Below are 5,950 nucleotides of genomic sequence, written 5' to 3'. Positions count from 1 at the left end.
TGACCTGGGGAGTTCCTCTTTCAGTATCCTATCATTTTGCCTTTTCATACTGTTCATGGGGTTCTCAAGGCAAGAATACTGAAGTGGTTTGCCATTCCCTTCTCCAGTGGACCACATTCTGCCAAATGTATGGATGTAAGAGCTGGACAATAAAAAAGCCTGAGGTGCAAGAATTGTTGCCTTGAACTGTGGTGTTGGAGAAGACACTTGAGAGTCCCTTGGGCTGCAAAGAGACTAAAGCAGTCAATCCTAAAGGAAATTAGTCCTGAATATTCATTTGAAGGACTGATGCTGAAGCTGCAGCTGCATTACTTTGGCCACCTGATTTGAAGAGCCAATTCATTGGAAAAGACCCTGATGCTGGGAGGGATTGGGGGCGGAGGAGAAGGGGACGGCAGAGGATGAGATGTTTAAATGGCATCACTGACTCAATGGAAATGTGTTTGACCAAACTCGGAGATGGTGCAGGATGGGGAAGCCTGGTATGCTGCAGTCCATGGGGTCGCAAAAGCTGGACATGACTGAGCAACAACAGCAACATTATATATGGAGTCTTTCCGGGTGGCACTGGTGATAAAGTACCTGCCTACCAATGCAGGAGAAAAGGGTTTGTTCCCTGGGTTGGAAAAATCCCCTGAAGGAGGTTATAACAACCCATTCCAGTATTCTGGCCTGGAGAATCCTGTGAGCAGAGGAACCTGGCAGGCTATCGTCCATAGTGTTGCAAAGAGTTGGACATGACTGAAGCGACTTAGCGTCCATGCACACACATTATATATGGAAATTGTTAAGAGAGTAAATCCTAAGAGTATTCATCATAAGAAAGAACATTTTTCCTGTTATTTAATTTTTTATCATATGAGATGGTAGATGTTTCATCTAATTTATTGTGATAATCATTTCTTGATGTGTCTAAATCCAACATTATACTTATAATACAGTGAAAGTAGAAGTGAAGTCACTCAGTCGTGTCCAACTCTTTGTGACCCCATGGACTATAGCCTAGCAGGCTTCTCCATCCATGGGATTTTCTAGGCAAGAGTACTGGAGTGGGGTGCCATCGCCTTCTCCAGGAGATCTTCCCAACCCACGGATTGACCCTGGGTTTCCTGCATTGTAGGCGTATGCTTTACAGTCTGAGCCACCAGGGAAGTCTATAATACAGTGCTACGTGTCAATTCTGGCTTCCCAGGTTGCACTAGCGGTAAAGAACCTATCTCCCAATGCAGGTGATGTAAGAGATGTGGGTTTGATCCCTGAGGCAGGAAGATCCCCTGGAGGAGGATATGGCCACTCCACTATTCTTGCCTGGAGAATCCCATGGACAGACCAGCCTGGTGGGCCATGGTCCATAGGGTCACAAAGAATTGGACATGATGGAAATTACTTAGCACACACATGTCAATTCTGTATCAGTATACTGGAAGAGAAAAAAGAAAAAAAAGTATATACCTGAAAAGAATCAAACTAAACTGCTGGTAACTGCCTGCCAAAACAGCACTTACCCTCCTTTATAGAAAGGCATTTCAAAAAACACACTCAATAATGCAATTCTCACAAAGTTCAGCATCCAATTAAAAAACCTAAACACACCAAGGAGCAGGAAACTGTGACTCAGTAACCAGACATTTTTAAAAAATCAATAGAAACTGACCCCAAAATGTCAAAGATCAAGGAAGTAGTATGAATTTTAGAAGAGCTATTTGGATTTTGCACATATATTTAAGTGAAAATGAAATACCTAAGACAGAACTAGCTGAATTCTTCCTCACTATTATTCAGTTCAGTTCAGTTCGGTTCCTCAGAGATGTCTGACTCTTTGCGACCCCATGGACTGCAGTACACCAGGCCTCCCTGTCCATCACCAGCTCCTGGCATTTACTCAAACTCACATCCATCGAGTCAGTGATGCCATCCAACTACCTCATCCTCTGTCGTCCCCTTCTCCTGCCTTCAATCTTTCCCAGCATCACGGACTTTTCCAATGAGTCAGTTCTTCACATCACGGGGCCAAAGTATTGGAGTTTCTGCTTCAGCATAGGTCCTTTGAATGAATATTCAGGACTGATTTCCTTTAGGATGGACTGATTAGATCGCCTGGCAGGCCAAGGGACTCTCAAGAGTCTTCTCCAACACCACAGTTCAAAAGCATCAATTCTTCGGCGCTTAGCTTTCTTCATAGTCCAACTCTCACATCCATACATGACTACTGGAAAAACCATAGCCTTGATTAGACGGAACTTTGTTGGCAAAGTAATGTCTCTGCTTTTTAATATGCTGTTTAGGTTGGTCATAACTTTTCTTCCAATGAGTAAGTGTCTTTTAATTTCATGGGTGCAGCCATCATCTGCAGTGATTTTGTAGCCCCCAAAATAAAGTCTGACACTGTTTCCACTGTTTCCCTATCTATTTCCCATAAAGTGATGGGACCAGATACCATGATCTTAATTTTCTGAATGTTGAATGTTAAGCCAACTTTTTCACTCTCCTCTTTACTTTCATCAAGAGGCTCTTTAGTTCTTCCTGCTTTCTGCCATAAGGGTGGTGTCATCTGCATATCTGAGGTTATTGATATTTCTCCTGGCAATCTTGATTCCAGCTTGTTTCTTCCAGCCCAGCATTTCTCATGATGTACTCTGCATAGAAGTTAAATAAGCAGGGTGACAGTATACAGCCTTGACGTATTCCTTTCCCTACTTGGAACCAGTCTGTGGTTCCATGTCCAGTTTTAACTGTTGCTTCTTGACCTGCGTACAGATTTCTCAGGAGGCAAATCAGGTGGTCTGGTATTCCCATCTGTTTAAGAATTTTCCAGAGTTTATCTGGACCATGCAGTCAAAGGCTTTGGCATAGTCGATAAAGCAGAAATAAATATTTTTCTAGAACTCTCTTGCTTTTTCAATGATCCAACGGATGATGGCAATTTGATCTCTGATTCCTCTGCCTTTTCTAAATCCAGCTTGAGCATCTGGAAGTTCATGGTTCATGTTGTGTTGAAGTCCGTCTTGGAGAATTTTGAGCATTGCTTTGCTAGTGTGTGAGATGAGTTTGAACATTCTTTGCCATCGCCTTTCTTTGGCATTGGCATGAAAACTGACCTTTTCCAGTCCTGTGGCCACTGCTGAGTTTTCCAAACTAGCTTGCATATTGAGTGCAGCACTTTCACAGCATCATCTTTTAGAATTTGAAATAGCGCAGCTGGAATTCCATCACCTCCACTAGCTTTGTTCGTAGTGATGCTTTCTAAGTCCTACTTGACTTCTCATTCCAGGATGTCTGGCTCTGGATTGGTGATCACACCATCGTGATTATCTGGATCATGAAGATCTTTTTTGCATATTCACTATTATTTTGTACATTCACTATTATTAGGAAACAATAAAGATTTTTCACTCTTACTATTTCCGTTTAATATTGAACTGGATATTTTGCTAATTATTAAATCAAGAAAAAGAAATCTGGGCATACAACTTGTAAAGAGAATTAAACTGCCTTTATTTGCTGAAGTCATCATTGTATATTTAGAAATTCTAAGGAATCTAATAAAAGCTGCTAGAACTACTAACTGAATTTATAAAACCATGAAACAGTTGATGAACAAAGTCACTTGCTTGTATAAATCAGCATAATTTTTAAAGATGAACAAGAAGATTATTAAAAGCCTCATAAATGAATAATTTTGTATACGTTAAATATAATATTTAATAATTTTACAACAGAAACTATAAAACGCTATTGAGAGTTATTAAAGAAGGCCTATATAAGTGGATATTTTTACAGTGCTTCTGTGTTGGATGACAATATTTTTAAAAGGGAAATTTGACCCAAATTGATCTATCAATCAACACAATGCAAATCAATATCTCAACGAATTTTTTCTTTGTAGAAATTGATAATCTGAGTCTAAAATAAATGCAGCAACAAAACATTCTTAAAATCCATTTTTACCATATATTATTTTTTAAAAAGGCAAGAGTTATATGACATAAATTAGTGGGTTTCAAAATTTCCTATACTGTTGATAATTGAGGCACATGTGTGCTAATTTTTAACAAGGATGGCAAGGCAATTGTGTAAGAGAAAAGATAGTGTATTCAACAACTGGTACAGAAGCAACTGGGTCTCTCTATATATAATTTAAAAAGTGAATCTTGACTCTTATTTCATAATTTAACTCAACAGAGATCACAGACCTGATTATAAAAGCAACAGTTATAAAATTTGTGAAACAGAGAGCCACATAAAGTATGTAGTAGGAAACGATCGCTATTGACTATGATTTTCAGGTGGGACAAAGAAATCATAATGCAAAAAAGAAAAAACTGATGAACTGTACTTCATCCAAATCAAGAACTTTTCTTCATTGAAGTCACTGTAAGAAAATGAAAATTCAGGCCATAAATTAGGAGAAATATTGTAATAAATAAATTTGAAAATACCTTATATCCTGAAAATATTTTTATAACTCAAGTATTTATATTTCTTAAGAATTACCCATAAAAGAAAAATAGTATAAGTAAAACAACACTATAAATGGGTAAAAAATTGAAGCGATACTTTATAAGAATATATATGAGTGTTCACTGTGCACATGAAAAAACGCTCTGGAGCCCTAGTCATGAGGGACGTGAAAATTAAAACCATAATGAAATTAGATTACACACCTATTAAAATGGCAAAAAAAAAAAAAAAAAAAAAAAAAAAAAAAAAGTAAAAACATACCACAGTCAAGTACTAGCAAAGATCTGAAACAATTGGAATATTCATAAATTGCTGATAAAGTACAAAACCCCTTTGGAATGCAACCTTTACGTTCTTTACCAAAAGGTAGCTGATCATGAGTGAGTTGGAAATGGTAGATCTCCCTTGGTTTAATGGGGGAAGGAGAAGGTGGGACAAATTGAGAGAATAACATTGCCATATACATACCACCGTGTGTAAAATAGATAGCTAGTCAGAAGCTGTTGTAAAACATAGGAAACTCAGCTTGGTGCTCTGTGGCAACTGACAACTTAGAGTCCTGGGATGGAGTTGTTGGGAGCGGAGGTTCTAGAGTGAGGAAGTGCAGGCGGCTGTGACGGGTGTGCTAAAGCAGGGCCGAGAGGAGCTACCCCACGTCCGAGGCCAGGGGCAGAAGCCGGGAGGACCCCATGCCTGAAGGGCAGTGGTCAAGAGGAGTTACCCCACGTCTGAGGTCAGGGGCAGCGGCCGAGAGTGCCAGACTGCGACGGCGCAGGAACGGTGGAGAGGAACTACCCAACGTCTGAGGTCAGGCGGGGTGGCCGAGAGGAGATACCCAGCATCCGAGGTCAGGGGCGGCGACGAGAGGAGTTACCCCACGTCTGAGGTCAGGGATGGTGGCTGGGAGGAGATATCCCAAGCCCTTAAGCCCAAGGCCAGGGGCGGCGGGGGGGAGGAGCAACCCCACGCCCGAGGCAGGGGCGGTGGCCGGGAGGACCAACCCCACGCCCTGGCTGCACGGGCACAGAAGGGCCTAGAGGAGCTATCCCACGTTGAAGGTCAGGAAGGGCGGTGGTGAGGAGATAGCCCTCGTCCAAGGTAAGGAGCAATGGCTGGCTTTGCTGGAGCAGCTGTGAAGAGATACCCCATGCCGAAGGTAAGAGAAACCTAAGTAAGATGGTAGGTGTTGCAAGAGGGCCTCAGAGGGCAGACACGCTGAAACCATACTCACAGAAAACTCGTCAATCTAATCACACTAGGACCACAGCCCTGTCTAACTCAATGAAACTAAGCCATGCCCGTGGGGTGACCCAAGATGGGCAGGTCAAAGTGGAGGGATCTGACAGAATGTGGTTCACTGGAGAAGGGAATGGCAAACCACTTCAGTATTCTTGCCTTGAGAACCCATGAACAGTATGAAAAGGCAAAATGATAGGATACTGAAAGAGGAACTCCCCAGGTCAGTAGGTGCCCAATATGCTATTGGAGA

The sequence above is a fragment of the Bison bison genome, unplaced genomic scaffold, assembly GCF_000754665.1.
Source record: "Bison bison bison isolate TAMUID 2011002044 unplaced genomic scaffold, Bison_UMD1.0 scf7180017864303, whole genome shotgun sequence".
Taxonomy (NCBI): Eukaryota; Metazoa; Chordata; class Mammalia; order Artiodactyla; family Bovidae; genus Bison; species Bison bison.
Note: the sequence above shows the minus strand (reverse complement) of the source record.